The 22,291-nt window shown below is 39.8% G+C and overlaps 1 protein-coding gene across 5 annotated transcripts in view; it reads left to right on the top strand.

The window, feature by feature from the left end:
- The first annotated feature begins 1,875 nt into the window (after nucleotides 1-1,875).
- LOC140717154 (metabotropic glutamate receptor 4-like) overlaps nucleotides 1,876-22,291 on the top strand; it is a 1,225,436-nt gene continuing 1,205,020 nt past the window's right edge. For 3 of the 5 annotated variants that reach the window (XM_073030426.1, XM_073030429.1, XM_073030430.1), the window contains exon 1: nucleotides 1,876-2,767. The gene's annotated coding sequence lies outside the window, so the exon portion shown is untranslated. Of the gene's footprint in view, nucleotides 2,768-3,443; nucleotides 3,548-7,262; nucleotides 7,320-22,291 lie in introns of those variants that run through there. The other 2 variants (XM_073030428.1, XM_073030427.1) reach the window with 2 other exon arrangements.

Below are 22,291 nucleotides of genomic sequence, written 5' to 3'. Positions count from 1 at the left end.
CAGTATCACGTGAAATGAAGCAAAGATTACAATTAATAAGGTGGTTCATGTGTACTGTACACATAACATTCATTAACATATTAAAAAGTAATAACTAAAACAACTCTGCAGGCTTCTTGGCATAAATGATTTCTTGAGGTGTCATAACACATCCATAAACACTTGTGCAGTAATGATGTTTAAGATATTACTTAATTTGATCAAAAATGCAGCACTTTTACGGGAGATAAAAACTTTTGGAAAACGTACTTTATATCACCTGCTTCTGTCTTTGATTTTTCAAAAAGCTTTTGCTACAATGAAGTAGGATTTTAAAATCTCGGAGTATTTGCGGGACTAAGAATTTCTGTGACAAGAGCTTGCAGGCATATTATTGGATGTTTTGAAGATGTTTGTTTGACGCTTGTTAAATAGGGATATAGATTTACAAGGGGAGACTATCCGCCTAGCCTCAGCATTGCTAGAGAAGCAGCAGGAAGTTGTTCTGATCTAAATAATCGATAGTTGTCTCAAATCTGAGCACTAGACGGCGCCTTAATCCGCCAAACAGAGCGCCATCCTCTGTTTCGTTTTGAAAGGATGAAGAATTCGGTTGCAAACTTTTGTGAACGTATGAGCAATGCCATCTCGTGCTGTGCTGATGAGCTCAATTATACAAGAACTCGGCAATTGCACGAAACTGGCTTACGATATGAAGCCCCAGGTATCTTTTTAACATTGTTTTGACGAACAACGTGTCCTTCCAGAATCGAGTCAATATTAAATTAGTTACAAGTGGATTAATAGGATTCGGTGTCACATCGAGGTTAACCATCTAAACGAGTTGTAGTAATTATCCATTAACATCAGTTGCTTGTAAATCGTACCGCAGTCTACAGTGCAGGAGAACCCTCTCAATCAATCGAATTCTAACCTTCTCAAAAGTCAGTTAAAATATCCTTTACCTAGGTTAATTTTAAGGTGAGTGTAATAGCATACACAGCTCCCTCATTTTATTTTTTTAACTGTTTAAAGTACAGAATGCCAAGTAGACAAAATATGGGACCATTGTAAGTTGAAGCTTTTGTGTGTGTGATTTCAAAAATAAAGAACTTCTGGGAGCTTAATTAAATGTGTTGTTTATTTGTAAGGTTACGCACAAGATACTTGTACGGCTATTTCTGTGCTTCTGGTCTATCCCTTTGGATGAACATGTACATCCGTTAACAGAATCACCTTCCACCATTAATAACGAAATAATATTAGAGATTCAGTAATAATACTCTATTCTCGGCTGAATTGAAATCCAACAGTTCTCCACGCACATCAGACGTACTGAACCTGCAGTCTATGAAGTTGTTTAATGATTTGGAAGGACTGCAAGGATCCTGGACTGACTTGAGAACCTCTTAGTGTACGAAGATTTGGCATTCTTAGCCTTTCTTTATATTATTTTGAACTATCGGCACAAACTAGACTCGCCCATCCTCGCCTCAGACGGGAACCCTCGCAAGAGCCCGCCGGTTGAGTCACATGAATTTGTGTTTAAGTTGAGGCTGGAGGTATCTTGCATTTTAAAAAATCCCCAACATTGCACGGTGGCTTTTAACTTCGCTGTAGCATTCAGAAGCAGAAGACTTATTGCTTCTTTTGGGACTGGGATTTCCTTTCAGCGAAACCTACATACTCCGCCACATTTGTACTACCCCATTCCGTTATTGAATGCCAGTAGTGGTTTAACATGCACTAAATTCCGCGCTTGGTTGGAATAACTTTAATGTTTATTTTAAGATTTATTGCAGGTAACATGTTACTATGGTGATCTATTTCAGAGCCAGCCCAATACAACCAAATCCCAGGTTGTTCCGGCAGTGAATGGAGCTGAAATAATGTTGACGGGCAGGCGGGTGGAAAACCGGCACTGCACCTCTGATGCAAACTGTAGGCTACAGATGCCAGATGATGCCTACAAAGATAACGCTTTAGTTTAAGTGTACTGGCAGCAAGGAGTGGTACAGGATTCGAAACGGTAGCGAGACGACGCTTTTATTTGTAGCATCACATATGTTGCTCTGGTGAAAGAAAATATGAACCCCGTCCGCTTGTGGTCATTAGTGAAGACTTCTGCTCTACAAACCGATGTAAACGAATGCCTGGAGCCAAAGAGCAGAATACAGTTGTAAGATTTCATTCCGAGCGGAGCACGGTTACTGCAGAATGCGATCGATTTCTTAAATCACGGTACTCTATGAGAAATCCAATTTCTTTTTGGTAAAATGAAAATCTCTTCACGCTAAGTTGAAGAGATTCGATCACATTAAGGAAAGTGCACTGTGTTATGACGAGTGGAATTGTTTAACTGTAGAATAATCGGCTCCGACCGCCTGGCACCTCCGGATTCTGGCTCTTTTTACAGTCACTCCGCGAGCTGGATAGGAACTGAAGACATTCATTACAAGACGTGTCGTGTTGCGTAGGGTATTTATACAGTTAGGCTCAGTTTCTCCGCCTGAATCACTGGTGTGGAGGAATGGAAAGGCGTTAGACGGCCCTTGGAGATCTGCTTCTTCTCATGAATGGATACTTTCCAGCCTAGTTAGACGGTGGGTCTCTCCAGCATCCTGGGCGACCCCACTGCTTCTTGCTCCAAATAACAGGCGCTTGGACATTTTTAGAGGCGAATGCTGGTGTGCGAATGCCAGAGAGAAAATCTAAACCGGAGACAGTACAACAAGCGAACTGAATTAAAATCGCTTTGGCTATCTCAGCCTCTGTATCCTGTATCAAGGTAGGGGCAAACTCAACCTATTGCAGTGTATTTCTCCTTATTTTAAAATGCGGTTCCGCGCTTTGAGTTCCCAGACTACAGCGGGCTGCAGTTTACCGAGCGATCGGTGGGAACCCGATATACAAGACCGAGCAGAAACTATTAAAGTGGGTAGGTTAAAAATAGCTTAAATTATATTTAACAAAAATTAAAAGTTATGTATGCAACAGTACTTGCTTTCCAAGAGAACCCTGCGTATTATGGTAGAAGTGAACGGTACTTTTCATCTCGAAAGGAAAGGGCTTGTTAGATTGGTAACTACCGGTCGGTCACTCTGGGGGAATGCGGGGAACGTCTAATATTTTTTAAGCAGTTCATATCGTAATTGGTAGAGATCTGCAGTGTACGGAATCTGCCGGGATTGCGTTTCCAGCAGGCGTGAAATAGGTTGTTAATCTCTTGTTTAATTGATAACACACAGCAGCGCCACTACCTAGCCATTACAGCAGCTCAGAAATGAAAGGGCTCCCTAAATTATGCCAGGCGATGTTGAAACTAATGAGCGGTGTATGGGTTGGCGAGAGTGCTGAATAGGATCAGTGTTGATCTGTCCATGGTGCTGAAAGGACGGATGCAAGGGTTAAATCCTTCGCTGGAGTGCATGGACGAGGGAACGTGGCCAGAACTTTGCGTTTGGGCAGGTACGGTCCTGAAAAACAGCGACTCACTCGCAGCCCCGAGTTTTAGTAGGATTGATTTCATCGGATTTAATGCACACTTCACGCTACCGTACTCTCCGAGGTAGGTCAGGATTTTAAGTAGTCATGGTTCACTATCGGCCCAAAAACAGTGGTTAGTTTTAGAACTGATGGAAATCTGTAATACAAAGTGCTATGAAGAAGATAACGTGCTCTATTTGCAGCAAACTGACTTCCAAAGTTATATTTGGGTTTTCTAAAGCCTTTTGTCGGGTATAGACGTATCCAACAGTAACATTATTCACGAAAGTATAATTGGGCTTTGCGGTGGAATGTAAAGGTCGGCGTATTTGTGTTAAGAACCGAACGTCTTATAAAGAGTCTGCGTGATTTTAGCAGCGTTGACTTACTTAAAGTCATACCAGTTGTGGCTTATTTTCCAAAACATTGGAATTGATTTATCTTGCGTTCTACACGAACTCTCTGCATCATGATTTAAATCTTGAAAATGTCCTAGCAGGCAGACATATGAAAATACCCTTTGCCACTGAAGAGGAATTCAGAGATATATCGCTTTCATAAATAAAGATGAACAGCTCTGTCTTAAGTTGCAGAAGATCGGGTTTATAACGCAATGCCGAATGATCCTTTTTTCCTTTAGCGCCCCCCCCCCCAACTCCTACATAAAGCATACGATACTGGATTTCAAACAGGAGTTAGTGGAGACATTTTAACAGAGAGACATCCAATTATTCCTTCAGATATGCCCTTGGTCATGGTGACGATTGTAATTAACTAAAATGGGTTTTATTGTATTTGATTTAACAATAGTTGGAATTTATTAGCTGCAGCGAACAGCAATTTCCAGTTGGGGGTTAGAATAATGTACTTATGAACATTCTTTCAGATAGATTTATTACAGCAGACTTTATTGCTTCAGCCAAGTGATGATTAACCCTTTGATTTCTGGCGGACAGTATGTTAGATCCCCTTGAAGATTAAAGAGGAAAATCATAACCAGCCACGCTGTTTATCTTTAGCAGTTATTAGCAAAGTGTTTCCAGATTATCAATGATTAGATTAGTATAAAGATAATATTGTGAGCTTAGAGCGGAATCATTTGCTCATGGACTTAATATTAAACGGCCGGAAGTGTGCTGTGGCAAAAATGTGCATAATACTATTCATTAAAAGCAAAATGGAGGTTGACAGTAATGGAAATCTTTATGCCTCCCACTTTGTAGGCAATGTAACACAGTTATAAACACATCTGTTGCATTTCAAGTCTGGCTTTATGCAGCATGTTTTTGCTACCGGTGCCACGTCATAGGCAATCCTCTGGAGGAATCTCTTCAGATTTCCTAGAAATGTTTCACTTATTGACTCGTGCTATCTCTGGAATAACAAGATGTAAATAAAAAAAAGGGGAAAAGACCCAACAGGTCAAGCAGCATCCATGCAGAGTAAAACAGGCTTTTAGTTTAATTGTGTGTCATCAGAACAAGGTGCAAAGAAACAGTGCAGAGGTAGAGTTGTGAGGTAGTCTTCATGGACCATTCAGAATCTGATGGTAGAGGGGAAGAAACTATTCTTAAAACATTGAATATGGATTTTTAGACGTCTTTACCTCCTTAGTTCCCCTTATAGTAGTGAAGAGAAGAGGGCTTGTCATGAGTGGTGGGGGTCTTGACACTGGCTTTTGAAGATGTTCGATGGTGAGGCGGCTGCACCTGTGATGAAGCTGGGTGAGTCTGCAACCCTTTGCGGTCTCTTTTGGTCCTGTGCACTGGGGCCTCCATACCAGGTGGTGGTGCAACAAGTCAGAATTCTTTCCGTGTACATCTGTAGAGATCTGCTAGAGTCTTTGGTGACAAACCAAACCTCCTCAAACTCCTTCTTTGTATGTTTTATTTCAGATGAATAGAATGTGAATTTGTATTGGATATCTGTTTTAGACTACATAACTTTTTGAACATTTGATTGATTTCATGTGAATTACAGTAAAGGAATAATCAGGTAGTAGTTCCAGATTGTGCACTGTTTCTAAAAAAAAGCTTTTAAAATGAAATGACATTACAATAAGAAAAATCTTGAGTATAGCTGTAACGGTCTTTTTTTAAATCATAGTCCCTTCTTATATTAGTAAAATATTGATATTTTGGAGAATGTTAGAGGATGTTTCTGCATTTTTGTACACTATTATAAAATGACACGCATATGGAATTCTTTCCAAGTTATTGCTTCAAGATTAAATTACAATTACATGCATATAATGATGATACCTATTAGTTAATTTTCACCCATAGGAAGGAAATGATATCTATATAAAAGTAATATGAATCCAAATATGGTTACAGTGTAGATAAAGGAATGTTAGTGATACTTTGATCAGCTTTAATTTTGCTGAATAGCAGAACAGAATTGAAAGTGGAGTGGTTTTATGCTCTTGCCTATGATACCATGTGATACTTTGGGGTGTTGGGTCTTCAGTTACAGCATGACTCAGGCTCATGGTAGGACATGCCATTTTCTGCATTTGAATTAAAGTTTGACCAACTACCTAACTTCTGTGAACTCTGTATTTTCTGTTGGAAGTTGTCTTTTATTATTTAACAAAAATTGTGAAGTGGAGTCTGGGAAGTTAGATTCAACTTCTACCTGTGGCTCACTGACAGTCTGTGCCCGTAAAGTGCACTGTTCATGTTTTATAGACAGACGTGCTCCATTCTTAAGTTTGCTAGGCATGGTCCTCATGAGTTTTGCATCAGGCATGGATTTAGGACCATGTGACTTCCTCATGCACTAATAATTTGTTATGTTTGGATTTCTGAGTGATTTTGGAAATATTTGCAGGCATTTGTTGGCTATTTCATTTTGAGGGCTAGGATGTGTGGGAGCCTCACAACCACTCTGACCCCATCTCATATCCTAATGGAAAGGTATATTTGAAATATATTATATATATATACACACATACACAGGAAATCCTACATCCTAGGTTAGCCTCTTATAAAATGCATACTGTAAATATTCTCCCCACTGAAACCAAAGCTTAGTACTCTCATTTTCTTTCCAGACTAAGCCAGAGTTGCTCTTCTTTCCTGGTGTCTTACTCATTCAGACATTTCCTGGAACCCAGTGATATCAATGAATTATTCAATCGTGGTGGGTTAGTGGTGATCAGAGAGGTCAAGGCCTGGAAATGAGGTTTTCAAGAGTGTTGTAGGAGACTGGTGAAGGCTCTGATTGGCCTGTGTGACTGTCTGTCTGTTCAGCTCAGAAACAGTCAATGAGGGTCCTCACCAAGTTGGCCATCTTCTGACAAAAAAAAAGTAAGTAGAAGTGAGTGCTAGGTCTGAGATAAAGCCTTGTTCGTTTGATTTTTGCTTAATTTTCAAAGCAAAACTTGATCTGTAAACACCACTTGGAAATAAAACCGAAATATGTGGCATGATAGCATAGCGGTCCGTGCAATCTCTTTTCAGCACCAGTGATCTTCGATTGGAATTCATTTCTCACATCTGTAAGAAGTGTACATTCTCTCCATGACCACATGAGTTTCCTCCCACTTTCCAAAAGGCATACTATTAGGGTTATTAAGTGGGCATGCTGTATTGGTGCCAGGAGAGTGGTGAAATTCGTGGGCTGCCCTCAGCACAATCCTTGGCCTGTGGTCATTGACACAGAATAATGCTTCACTGTATGCTTTGACATTTTAATGTACATGTGACAAAGTTAGTCTTTATGTGTCAAAATATGATACTTTGAGTTGAATTCATTAACTTTTAAAAACCTATTTTATTCTGAGACAGAAGATGGGAGTTTTTCTGTTGTCTCAAACAATCAGCAGGACAGGTGATTGACAAAGAGATGAGGTAAACTGTGCCTATTTAGCCATTATGGAATGAAAAGCTGTAATGACTTTGTTCATTTTCAGGAAAGTGGCAATTCTAATTTACACTCTTTCATCTTGTTTTGAAGTTATGAATTACAGGAAATTTCTAACGTTTTCCTTGGGTGATGCATTTTCCCAGGTGCTATGAAAAGGGTGGAAGGGGTAAAATATGAGAATGTGTGCAACATCAGATCTATCTTGTTCTAATGTTAAACTGGAATTTCAGCTCTTCCTGGCATACAATTTACAGAATCAGACAAACTGTTGAAATCAGTAGAGTAGGATGATAGAGGGATGGTTATATTCTCATGCCTCCTGTCTCAGATTATTACCTGGTGTGTATATTTAAAAGATTTCTTGCTTTCATAATCATAATAAAAGAGCTTACCAGGAGATGCTTCTGTACTAATCTTGCTTATGCACTTTCTGACAGATTCAAGTGCTTTAAATTCTGGACAGATAGGTGTACTGAGTATAGCTTGACTTTTCAGTAACCAGTCAATAAAGATGTGGAAGAATGCACGATAAAGGAAGCCTGACCTCCATAATTTTTGTCAAGTGCTTTTTGATTGATATGTTTGAGGCATGAAAGGTAACAAAGTATATTGTCAAAAATTAGTCTTAACAGAGTTGAAAGATGTCATGATAGCATATCTGTTAGCATAACAGTATTACAGTGGTAGAGTGTCCAGTTCTGCTGTTGTCCTTTTCCTCGCACATTTTAAAGATGCACCGTTTAATAGTTAATTGGTCATATGGGTGTAATTGGGTGGTGCAGGCTTGTTGGGCCCTGGAAAGCCATGTCATCATGCTTTATCTTTAAATAAAAAAAATTAATAAATATACACAATGAATCTACAGCAAACTATTCAGAGCATTACTTCCTGCAATCAATATAATTCTCACTGCTGTCTGTAAGGAGTTTGTATATTCTCCCTTTGACAGTGCGGGTTTCCTCCAGGTGCTCGGGTTTCCTCCCACATTCCAAAGATTCCTGGTAAGTTAATTGGTTGTTGTAAATTTCCCCATGATTAGGCTAGGATTAAATCGAGCCATTTCTGGGCGTGACTTGAAAGGCTGGAAGGACATATTCTGTGCATATATGAATAACTAACTAACTAAATAAATAATTTGAAACCAATTTTGTGTTCATTAAGAACCCCATGGTTACTTTCTCTTCTTTCCTATTGTATTTTAACTTTCATATTGTAGGTTTTTAAACATCCAAAAAAGCCCTGTCATTGACTTGAGACAAGTTAACTTCTCAAGACAAAATTGGCTCTTTATCATTTATTTGGCATTTCAAAGCACAGCTGTGGGTTATAGTGTTGTTTGTGCAAGTCACAGAAAAAACAGGAACTTAAGTTGGGAAGCTCACAGAACAATGTTGTTGAATCAATAATTCAAGATTCATGATTGTTTATTGTCATTGTTCAGTACATGAGTGTAAAAGAGAAAATGTTTGTTACTGCAACACACACAAAATGCTGGTGGAACGCAGAAGGCCAGGCAGCATCTATCGGAAGAAGTACAGTCGGCGTTTCTGTACTAACGCCGTCAGGACTAACTGAAAGAAAAGATAGTAAGAGATTTGAAAGTGGGAGGGGGAGGGGGAAATCCGAAATGATGGGAGAAGACAGGAAGGGGAGGCCTGTCTTCTCAAACATTCCAGCTCTTAGCTTTATCCCTCTCAAAATTAGCCTATGTACATTGCATGTACATAAAATGATGCTAGGTACAGGAGCATTTGAACATAAGATAACTCTGGCAGGAAATAACCAGGTGTCAAAGTGACTCTTGGCAAGTGGAACTATTCTAGGTAGCAGCAGAGTTTATGAAACCTTTTCTGATTGGGTGGGTTAATGGCTGGAAGGTTGTTCAACTTGACAGCTTGGGGGAAGTAACTGCTTCTGTCTGTGTAACATTGTTGGTCTCAGTTCTGTGTTCCCCACGGACATGTTGTAGGTTCTCTCCGTTCTTAGCATGCACCCAGCAGCTGTGATCCCTGTATCCTGTATCACAATAAATGCCACACTTCTAGCTATAGGGTGGTGATACCACAATATCAGGATGGGAGTTAGGAGAGTGTTCCCATAGGGTCAGAATGATCTGGATAGGCTGATAAAGTGCAGTACTTTAGGCAGCATGTTCTTTGTCCAAGGGGGCCACAGGGTTACAGCAAGAGATTATCAGGAATATCTGAGTATTTTCTATACTGGAGAAGTCTGATTGCTATCTACTGTCTGTCTCTACTCTCCTTGTCCAACCACCTTTAGGCTGTGGGTAAAGCGGATATTCCCCTCTCTTTGGATATGGAGTTCAGGTGACCTCCTTAACGAAAGAGTGAGAAGCAAAGTTTGAGGGGTAGCAAAAGTAAATGGTAGCTGTCCAGATTATTCTGGAGCCTAGAAAACTATAAATGACTGTCCCGAGACTTTCACTGGCAAAGTGGTCAAGGCACATTTCTGAAGATGTATTTGAAATCTTGCAAGACCACAAGTCTCAGTGAGTGCAAAGAATACTGTTTGAGCATAAATCCTTTAAATAGAGTTGTGTCATTTGCAAAATGCAAAACCTGATTTTGTGAATGAGTGAAAATCATTGTCTTTCATAAATGGTTAGGTTAAAAATCCTATAGAGATACTGTGGACAGTTCTATGAATAAGAAGGAGCTGAATTTCCTAATAAACAACAACATGTCCAGAAACTAATGCATAATTAGGGTTAAACTAATTTTCAAAAGCACTGCACCATTTTTGGGAGCATTTCTGTCAATAGATTAATTTAGTCAAGTAAAACTGTTTCCTGACCCACAAGGCAATTGAATAAACTCCTAGACCTACTATTTAACTTTATCGTTATCTAAATCCAATACCCTGAAGTCTGAAGTAAATTTGATTTTGTCCTAATAATTGCTTCTTTAAAGTGAATGCTTCATTTATCCTGAGATTAAAACACCCTGAGGGGATACATTTGGCTTTGGTCACCAATACTAAGTGGTTTGAAAGTATCCATCACTGGTTATACTCACTTTCCACCATTTAGTTCCATTGAAGATGATACAATTGCACCAGCTGTAGACTGATGTGTGATTTTTCCCAATTATTGTTAACTGAAATGCTATTTATTGAAGATTATGTAAGTAAAGCAGTTCCTTTGTGTTAATTTTTAACTAGAAAAAAAAAGGTAGTATGAATAAAAGGAAAACTACTTAGATTCATTAGGGTTAAGTAAATGGAAAGGGTAGCAATCTGTGTAATAAGCCTACCCTTTTTGTCTGAGGATTTCCTAAATGAATATTTCTCCCAAATAATTTGAACTGCAGTCACTTTTGTGACCTGGAAATATGGTAGTCGATTACACATAAGATGGCTGTCAATTAAAACTGAGACTAAGGGATTAAAACTAGTTTTTCAAGGTGTTTCTTGATGACTAATCAGGAATTTGGAAAAACTGTCCCCTTTTGTTCTTCAAAAAATGTCCAGTCAATTTCCAATATATTGGTAAATGCATGAGTTACATTATAAATTACATTTGCATTTCTTATCTTCCAGTTACCGTTTCACAAAGATGCCATACTTTCTCTTATCTACAGTGAACTTGTACCCAATTATAGTCCCCGCCTTTTTAAAAAAATTGTTTGAATACTATTTCCTTAATGGATGCAGTTTGTGGGTTGGAGTCTGTAGTTCACGTTTATGGTGTCTGGTTTCTCCTTTCTTTGAACACTGAGCTGAACCGAATATGCCTGGACTTTTAAATTTGTGTTTTATATTCTGTGTTTCTCGCTCATTCTTTTTTGTGGCCATTTTTGCAATTCTTTTTTGTGCTTCAGAGGGATTGACGTTTTTCATTGGGTTTCATGGTTTTCTTTGTTTCGTGGGCATGGAAAAGACAAATCTCAAGCTTGTATACTGGCATACATACTTCAATAATAAATGTACTTTGAATCTTTGTAATTCCATGAATTGCCAGGACATTGTATCATGGTCTAATTACTAAGATGGATCCTCTCTTGATTTTCATGCCAATTGACTCTTCTTGCATGGTGAACAAAGGTATCTGATGGTTATGATGAATGGTTTAAGTTATGGCATAATCCTAATTGCTCACTGCCTCATTCTATTAAAATGATTACTAAATAAAGTGAAAGATCCAGTGTCCCTTCTCAAATTTGTCCCCACAGCCCAAGGGGATAATGTTCAGCTAAATAATGAAATAAGAATTCAATACAAGCATTCTAGAACTTTTTGGAATTGTGTAGGTAAAACATTTCTAACAAGATAAGGAATTTCATCTTGGGGTCTAGTTGTATTGGTTTCAGGCATTTCCACACATTCTGAAAGACCCCTGCAAAGCTTATGTGGTAAAGATTTCCACCCCTCTTTCCTTGTACCCTTTCATTCAAATACATTTGTCAGCCCAGATGAGAGGGGCTGAAGAGCTGTTTCAATGCAGTATAACTCTATGGCTCTAATTACATTCTCCTCAACTAAATCGTTTAAGATAGCACTTAGAGCCTGTTGGTGTTTCTTCCTGCCCCACAGATTTCATGCTATTATGTTACTTCCTTTGCTTGCTCGTTCCAAGGATTTATTCAGTCTGTTAGAACAGTGGGTTAAATTGCTGGAATATTGATTCAGAATTGCCATCCATCTATGCAGAGATCTGAACATAAATTCAACAAACTATGGCTGAGGAGCTTAAATTCAAGTAATTAAGTCTAGCCTTGGGCATTTCAGCCATGTATCAACCAGATTGTTGTTAAAAATTCAATTGTTTCAGTCATGTTGTTCAGGAAGGAAACCAGCCAACCTTGTCTGGCTGCTTGGGCCTATATGTGACAGAAGACTTATCAATGAAGATTGTACTGAACTGTGTCCATCTATTCTTTACCTTTCTCTTCATGATCTGCTTTGAGAACATACTACAAAAAATAGGAGCAGGAGTAGGCCATCTGGCCCGTTGAGCCTGTTCCACCATTCAATCAGATCATGGCTGACCTGGCCATGGACTCATCTCCACCTACCTGCCTTTTCCCCATAACCCTTAATTCCCCTATGATGAAAGAATCTGTCCAACCTTGTCTTAAGTATATTTACTGAGGTAGCCTCCACTGCTTCATTGGGCAGATAGTTCCACAGATTCACCACTCTCTGGAAAAAGCAGTTCCTCCTCATCTCCATCCTAAATCTACTCCCTCGAATCTTGAGGCTATGCCCCCTAAATCTAGTCTCACCTACCAGTGGAAACAACTTTCCGACCTCTACCTTACCAATCCCTTTCATAATTTTATATGATTCTATGAGATCTCCTCTCATTATTCTGAATTCCAGTGAGTACAATCCCAGATAACTCAACCTCTCCTCTTAGCCTAACCCCCCTCATTTCTGGAATCAACCTGGTGAACCTCATCTGCACTGCTGCTAAAGATAGTATATCTTCCTCAAGTGAGGAGATAGAACTGCACGCGGTACTCCAGGTGTGGCCTCATCAGTACCTTGCACAGTTGGAGCATAACCACCCTGCTCTCAAGTTCAATCCCTCTAGCAATGAAGGCTAACATTCCATTTGCCCATTTTGGCCCTTTTGGACTATCCAAATAGTTTGGTTATCCATATCCTTTATTTTCTTTGCTCTGTGAACAGAGGAGGAGGCTGATGCACTGTAATCCCCCCAGCAGAGTGCTTGTTGGCCCTATTTTTCTCTTTGTGAATTCCCAAGCATTAAATGGGGAAACACCATGCCTGTATACAGTGAACAGAGCTCCTTCTTGAGTGTCGAAAAAATGCACAGTGTTAGCTAGTTATTCCATGGCTGTTCTGAAATGTAGGGGTGGATCTATCTGGTCTAGACTCAGGAGCATAAACTGCGCTGAACTGATTTGTCATTAGAAGATGACTGGCTTTGAAAATGAGGGTGTTGACATGAAATGCTTATAATTGACATGTATGATTATGCATTCTAATTTCCTACAGTAATTAAAACACATTAGCTTGACGGAGTACATTATTGCACAGCAGCTCCCCTGGAAACAACAAAAATCAACATTACACCTCAGAAATCCAAAATGCCAAACTCCTAGCCTGGCTGCAGTGAGCTATAACTAATGCATTGAAAAAATAGGTTTAAAGTTACTTTCATTAAATCATACATCAATGGGAAAGTGCCACTACTTTAAAAAAAACAGACAAAGGTATGATTATATAAACAATGTGATTTTCAAGAATAGATGAGGGCTCATATGTTGCTTGAAGAAGAATGGTGAGGCTATGAGAAGTAGCTGCTGTTAAAAATGGACAGCAACTTCTGGTATCTACACTTTGGTGGTTAAATACAGAAATCAGGAGATTGCTGTTTGAGTCGCCCAGCTTCTTCAGAAGTTTTGTTGGTACTGATACCTTGCCAAGTGACTTGGCATTGAATTACTTGGAGAAGCATGAAATTAGGCATTGATATCTATTAAATATACTGAGAGGGAGAAAGAAGAACTTTCCAGCCATGTGCAAGTGAATAAATCTTAACTACTGCCAAATTTATTTGGCACTGAAAATGAACTTTTAAATTTGTGGAATCCCATTCTTTAGGATTTTAGTTATGATTGTGCAAGTGGCGTGCGAGGACGTAGAAATTTAGTAAGTGATCTGGTATTGAAGCAAGATTTCAAGTGGATTCCTGCACTCCCCACAATTCTACTTGCTAACGTCTGATCGCTAGAAAATAAGCTGAAGTACCTGCATCTGTGTCTGAGATGAGGGAATCCTGCACTCCCATTCTGACAGAAACGTGGCTCTCAGACTCTGTCATCCAGCTAGAAAGTCTAATTTCCTTTTGGGCAGCCAGAAATGCTGCGACCTCCAGTAATACCCTCGGAGGAGGTCTGCGCATCCACGTTCAATAAGAACTGACGTGTGAACACCTTGGTAGTAATGGCCCGCTGCTCACCGCAGTTAGAGTTTTAAAATAGTGACGTGTAGGCCCTTTAACTTACTGAGGGAGTTCACTGCCATTGTGATTGTTGCTGTTTACATCCGCCCACTGTGCTAGTTCTGGGGAAGCGTTGCAGGAGTATGATGGTACCGTCTGTGACCTCCAAGCCATTCACCCCGATGATCTCTTCATTATTGCTGGTGACTTCAATCATGCCACTTTAGAAATAGCTCTGCCAAAGTTCTACCAACAGGCCAACTTTGCAACCAGAGAATAGAATATACTAGACCTGACCTATAACAATGTTCGGGGAGCCTCACCTCCTGCCGTCAGACTACATAGCCATTTTGCTAATCACTGCATGTAGACCACTTGTTAAACGAGTCAAAATAGTTTACAGGGAAGTCAGGACGTGGCCAGAAGGTGCCACCTCAGCACGGTAGGACTGCTTTGAAAGCAGGGACTGGACCATATTCAGGAAGGTGGCTACCTACACTCATCATGTCAACATCGATCGGCGACTCGCTACATCGGAAAATGAATTGACGACGTTACCGTGATTAAACACTACGTCGCCAGGGCAAACAGAAACCGTGGCTGACTGCAGAGACTTATGCACAGTTTAGGGATCAGGACCCCACCTTCAGATCAGGGGATAAGATAACTCTAAGGTCAGCAAAAGCCATGCTCTGCCATGCCATCAGGAAGGGAAAGCAAGGGCAATTACAGAAAATTCAGACACCTTAGTAACGGTAGAGGCACCCGGCACATGTGGCAAGGAATACAAAGCATAGCAGATTACATGTCCACCCTGCACATCAACAACAATGACGTCTCCCTTCCTGACAGGTTGAATGCCTTCTATTCATGATTTGATACAATGAATAATGTGACTTTGAGGAAAACTCCCCCTCCCACTGAGGAACAGGCATCTTGACTGGCTGCAGCTGAGGAGAGTAGGATCCTAGCCAGGGTAAATCCATGCAAGGCTGTGGGGCCGGACAACATACCTAGTCAAAGGTGCCGAGGGTCTGTGCAGCCCAGCTAATAGAGGTCCGAGTAGACATCTTTACTATCTCTTTGCTACAGTCCACTGCCACTGCAGGCTTCATTCCAGTGCCCAGGAGAGCGACAGTAACTGGGCTAAATGATTAACTGCTCAGAGGCACTGACCTCAACAATTATGAAGTGCTTTGAACGGCTGATAATGGATCATACAAAATCCCACCTTCCAGCTATGTTGGATCCATTCTAGTTCACCTACCATTCACATTGGTCCACAATGATGCCGTAGCCTTGGCCCTGCACTTTATCCCGTGCCACTTGAAGAACAACGTCTCATATGGCAGCATGTAGCTCATCAACTTCAGCTCAGCTTTTAACATGATCATCCTTTAGAAGCTGGAGGGTGAACTGCCCAGATGTCCCTCTCAGTAACTGCATCTTAGACTTCTTGAGGGTAAGACCCTGATCAGTCCGAGATGGCAGCAACATCACACTGAGCACCAGTGTCCCCCAGGGTGACTGCATTGCCACATCCACATCACGGATGGTACAGCTGTGATCGGCCTCATCAGCAACCATGGTGAGTCGGCATACAGAGAGGAGGTGGAGAGGCTTGACAAATGGGGTGAGAACAACAACTTGAGTCTCAACGTGGACAAGACAAAGGAGATGATTGCAGATTCAGGAAGGCACAGGTCAACTACTCTCCACTGCACATCAATAGCTGTGCCGTTGAGCGAGTGAAGAGCACAAAGTTTGTTGGTGTGCTTTATCTTACCCTAGATCCACAACATCTCGTTAGTCAAGAAGGCACAGCAGTGTCTATGCTTTCTGTGGAGATCGAGGTGTGCAAGGCTCAGTACCTCCATTCTAACAACTTTCTACAAGAGCACCATTGAGTGTTCCTCTCTGGCTGCATCATTGTGTGGTATGGAAGCTGCAAGACCCTACAGAGGAACTAAAAGCTGCTGGGAGGATCTCCAGGGTCTCCCTCCCCCCTATTTGTGACATTTGACTGGGAGCATTGTTAACGAAGGGCCCAAAGCATCATTGAGTATCCCTACCACCCATGCCACAATCTCTTTGATCCACTACCATCAGAAATGAGATACAGGAGCATCAGGACTACGACTGCCAGCCTGTGTGACAGCTGCTTCCCTCAGGCTGTGAGTCTTAATGAATACCCTGTCACCACCAAGGTCTCGTCACTAGGACAGCAAGATGTTTTACTGTAACATTTACTGTTTACCTGTGTTGTACAAGACATGCATTTTGAATTCTCTTTTAGTAACTTATTTTGGTAATATTTTGTTTTACGTAGTCTGTGTGTGATTATATGTGTTGTGGAAGCACTTGGCCCAGAGCAACATTGTTTCATTTGGTTGTATATATACACACAATCAGATGACAATAAACTTGAACTTGATAAGCATTTTCCATTGTATTAAGTATGATGAACTGTATTTTCTGCTTTGGATTATTGCTAAAAGTCATCATTGGCATTAAATGAAAATGTAGCAGCAGCTGTGCATTGTAATTCATTTATTCAGGTTGATTTCACTGAGGTCCAAATGGAGTTTGTTACATAACCATTATACGATTACATGCTTAGAGCAAGTGACTATGGGTGAATTTCAACCAGAGCATGTCACATTGAGAATTCTGAGAACTGATTTCTTTGAAAAGATGCATGTTTGCTTGCTCTGTGCACACAAACACAGTGACAATGGAGAACTTGCTACTTTGTTTTTCAGAAAAAACGCTCATCCACTAAAAAACTGCACGGGACCAATTTTGTTATTATTTCTCTCCAAGTGAGACGGGACTCAGCATTAATGCAGAAATGTTGGCTACGTTTTCCCTACACTGTGCAGTTAAAGCCAGTCAGAGGTCCTCTGCTGGTTGGGGTTGACCATGGACGTTGTGTCCTAGCTGTCTACATGATACATAGTGTATGGAGAGTGAACTGTTGCCTGTGTAGCAGGCTGCCTCTCTTCATGCAGATGATGAATCCAAAGGAATGCCAGTCAGTGTTGAACTCAATGTAGTTCTGTCTTACATACTCCAGCTCCGAATTTTTCCTTAGGGTTTATTCCTTATACCTTCTCAATGACTAGGTAGCGGAGGTTTGAGGTCACAGTTTTCCTTCTCCTAGATGAGCTGTCAACCTTGGCTGATAAGACAATCTGCCCAAAGCAACAGGTTTTAAGGTGCCAGTAACCTGCCTTTGCCACTTGGCCTGTCAGTGGAAATGGTCCACTGGGCTAAGCCACATGTGAAGGCCAGGAGCTGAACTTGGTTGTCCGAGGCTATTTCAGGTGCATGTCATTGGGAGTATTTAATAGGTAGTGGGAGCTCATCCCCACTACCACCCCTGGCTATAACAACTTTAAGGAACTAGCATTAAAGCCAGTGTATTGAATAAATAAGTTGATTTAGAGTTTTAAAGAAGAGAAAATCTGTAGATGATGGAAATCTGAGCAACACACACAAATGCTGGAGGAACTCTGCAGGCCAGGCACCATCAATGGAAATGAAGTACAGTCATCGTTTTGGTCTGAGATCTTTAATCAAGAATGTAATGGGACTTTATTTATTTCCATGGATGCTGCCTGACCTGCTGAGTTCCTCTCGCATTTTGTGTGTATTACTCTTGATTTCCAGCATCTGCAGAATCTCTTGTGTTTGCTGTTGAAACAATACTTCAGTTGTTTCAATACAATCTAATTTATAATTGATAAAAGAGTCTTGTGGAAGTCAATTAAGTTCAGCTGGAAACTTACAGTGTTTTAAAAATGCACTCATTTTCAAGAAACATTGGGGAACAGCTATTTTTACACAGAACCCCATTTTTCAAATATAGTGAATAATTACTGCAATTACTCCATCAGATATGCAACTGGCATTTTATTGAGTAAAGCACAAAGAAGGTTAACTCAACAGAATCTTGGTTAAACTCTTTGGGACTGCATTTCTTAAAGTCTCACTCAAGTGGAGCAGAGATCAGAAAATTTTCTAGGAATACTGTACGCAATTAACGGCACTCCCGATATTCTAACCAATAATTCCAAATGAAAAAAGAACACTAAATGGTAATACATCTACGTGTACGTTCTCACAGAGCAGCCTCAAGAAGTCTAAGCATTTTCATAGTTCTTGCTTAATTATGAGCGGCTTTAAAATGTGAATTGGCAGCAATGAAAAGAGCAGCATAGATGCTTTTTATTATAAAAGTAATAAGTCTGCTATTACAAAGACACACAAATTTCTACAGATCTTCTGTGGAGAGCATTTTAACTGGCTGCATCACTGTCTGGTATGGGGTGGCTAATGCACAGGATCGAAATATACTCAGTCATCTCCTTCATGAGCACAAGCCTCCATAGTATCCAGGAGATCTTCAAGAAGCGATACCTCAAAAAGGTGACATCCATCATTAAGGACATCGATCACCCAGGTCATACCTTGTTATCATTGCTACCATCAGGGAGGAGGTACAGAAGATTGAAGGCTCACACTCAGTGATTCACAAACAGCTTCTTTCCCTTTGCCGTAATTTCTAAATGGACATTGAACCCATGAACAGCACTTCACTCTCACTACTTTTTTTATTTTTGCACTACTTATTTAACTATTTAATATATATATTTATTTTTATTTTTCTATTATTATGTAATGCATTGTACTGCTGCTGCAAAGACCGTAAATTACACAATATATAGAAAAATGAAGTAAATTATTGTCTCCTGGTTTCCCCCTGTTTATTATGTTCTGCTAACTCTCAGTCAATTCCTTCCCCTTCTGGTAAAATCACATTTTCTTTTTGTCTCCTTACATCTGTAATTTTGAAAAATGTGATTGGTTACTATTTTTTTTAGTTTTATTCTGCTTTTCCCAACTTGATGCTGGGCTACATCAAGGATATTGGGTCATCATCTCAATCTCAGAACTTTTCATTTCAGTTTTATTTTGTGCTCTGAATTTTAGTCATAGATTAATGTGCTTTGTCCAAGTTAATTTTGAGATAATGGAACTCGGATAACAAAACTCTCCCTTCTGGTTTGGAAAATGACTAGTTTTCTGTTGGTCTACTCTGTGAAACTTCCTCCTCACCAGGAGAGAAATAAGCTCGTGACATATTAATGGATTCTGTGAATTTTAATATGGTATGTGCCAAATTCCTGTGACGTGAACTGAGTGTCTGCTTATTGTCCCTCTCTATAATCCTAGAGTTAAGATAAGAACCATTATGATCAAAGCATATCTTAGCAGTTCAGCAAGATGTTGGCTTTTGTCATTTTTTAAAAATCTTTGTCTTATTTTTCTTTGTATGATGAGAGGATGTGAAAGAATTTATTAATCCTTCTGTCATATGTATAATCTGCTGAGAAATGGATTTCCATCAGTGGGTTACTTTGTCTTTCAAAATATAATAACTGCTGTGTTTGGGAGCCATGGGTAGCATTATGAATTTTGAATTTACATCTCTGCCCTGCAGCTAGTTGGTTTATTGCATTCATCATCTTTCAATATGGTGTTAAAATTTTAGCAATATTTATTCTTAAAATACTGGCAGCAGTGAACTACTCTGTACCCACTTTCTCCTACCCATGAGCTTTGTGTATAGCTGGAGCTAATGTTTCCGTGGAACTACCCTGAATGAAGCCAGTGTCCTTTGTGGTCCGCATCAATAGGCGGATATTCTTGTAAGCAAGCCCCCCAGGCAAGGCCAGTGGTCAAATTTATCAAGAAATTTTAAAGTTTGTGAATGCCTCGTGTTTTACTTAATACCTGCCAATATTTCTCTTCTCCCAAAAAAGCCACACGACCTTGTTTAAAAACAGCTCCTTCCCTTCAACATTTTGTTCTTAAATTAACCAATGCAATCCTAATCACTACAGTTTAACAACTCTGACCACTTTGAGGACTTTGCACTAAAATGCACTCTGTTAATTTTTGTTTTTAACTTTTTTTCCCGTAAAAGTTGCATAAATCTATGATTAATTTGTTTTTGTTTCTGTCTGCTGTTTATATGTTGCTATGTGCATGTGATGCTCCTGCAAGTTTGTTTTTAAATCGCACATGGGCATTCATGTATATGATAATAAACTCAACTCGGACTTTCAGAATGAATAGAATTGCCAAACTTATCCTGGGCCTAAACTGACACTGGCTTAGTGAGCAGATTATATAGAGAAATTCCTGTGGAACAGCTGATTTCTGGAGTGTAAATACAGAGCATAAGCCAGCAGTTAGCATCAGTTTGGTTTGGAACTTACACAATGATACTGCCAGCTAAGTCCAGAGTTGTCATGGATGCAGGGGAAAACGCCAGCAGTTCCACGCAGGGCTGCAGTATTTCCTCAAGAATATCTGGGCCGTCAGCTTTTCCCTGTGTAGGTGAAGATTTTCATCTTGACAAATGGTGAGGAACTGCTTAAAATTGTCCCATGATCTTGTTTTACTTTCCCGTCATGAAGACTGTAGCATACATATGGACGATGATAGCTTTCTGGCATCTGCCATGGCAGTCTGACAACTTCTGTATTTTCATCACTTTTTGTCTTCTGCCTGCATATTCTAGCTCTCTAAATTATCCTTACTATTGACATTTTGTTTCTCCTTTAACACTCATTTTCAAAGAACCCTTTTCAAGGTTCAGGGATCTCACTTTTTTTTTGCAGTGTCTCCATGTTTCAATACACTTGACACCAGGGATCAGCCTGAGGCCTCCATGACATGAAAGTTTCCTGTATCTTTCTGCTTTCTCCGTGAAATGTCATTCTGTCAAGAAGCAAGGGCTTTTGCCAAGCAGCATTCTCAGAAACCACTTCAGCTATTATTTGATAGTGCTGCTTATATGAGTAGTTATCAGGTATGCTGTTTTTGACCAATTACACTCAGTGGCTACCTTATTAGGTACACCTCATTAATACAAATATCTAATCAGCCAATCATGTGGCAGCAACTCAATAAATAAAGGTATGCCGACATGGTTAAGGGGTTCAGTTTTTGTTCAGACTAAACATCAGAATGCTTGAGGGAAGAGAGGGTTCAGAGGATGTTCACAAGGGTAATCACTATTGTAGCTCAGGGCATTGGAGGTCAGAGTTCAATTCTGACACTACCTGTAGGAAGTTTGCACAACCTTCCCGTGAGTGCATAGTTTTCCTCCCACAGTTCAAAGACATACCGGTTAGCAGGTAAATTGTCCTATGATTAGGCTAGTGTTAAACAGATAGGTTGCTGGGCATTGAGGCTCATTAGGCTGGAAGGGCCTGTTCTATGCTTTATCTCAAAATAGATCATAAATAAATAATTTCTTGCACTTCAACATTACTTCCAGAGTCTCATTTTGCCTTAGGAAAGATATCACCCATTTCTGAGGATTACTTCATTATGACCCCTTTAAATCTATTCTAAATCCTTGTTTTGATGTTGGTGTCTGTAAATCTGCATGGATTATTTCCATTGATAAAGGGCTTGTTGCTGTATTCATTGTCTAATGAACACTTGAAGGAAGTAATTATTGAATACTAAAACGGACTTTTAATCATTCCTTGTTTCTAAGATAATGGCAGTCTGAAATATTCTCATCCATTCTCCAGCTTTCATAGTCAACGTGTATATTGTTTCTATTGTATTTAATGATTGCAGCTGAACTCTTTCACCCTCATCATCATGTCCCTCTCACTATCCTTTTGACATGCTTTTGAACAAAATTATATCCTCCTTCATAACAAGCTATTCCCTTTCTCCAATGATTTTGAGTCCTAGTGTTTACAATAGCTAGTAAAAACTGTTCAGCAATTAAACCCTCGAGGAACAGAATACGGGATTGTGACCAATATGAAAGATTTAGTGTTTGCAATGAAATTGAAGAATGTTAAGTACAAAGAAGGTGGCTGTGAATTTGAATGACATAGCTCTGGCTATTTTGATCTACAGGTGTCATTTGTACTTCTAATTTCATATGAAAGCCTTAGGCATACATTTTAGTGCAATTTTCAAATGTAG

The sequence above is a fragment of the Hemitrygon akajei genome, chromosome 27 (genome assembly GCF_048418815.1).
Source record: "Hemitrygon akajei chromosome 27, sHemAka1.3, whole genome shotgun sequence".
Classification (NCBI taxonomy): domain Eukaryota; kingdom Metazoa; phylum Chordata; class Chondrichthyes; order Myliobatiformes; family Dasyatidae; genus Hemitrygon; species Hemitrygon akajei.
This window is presented reverse-complemented; position numbering and strand designations above follow the sequence as displayed.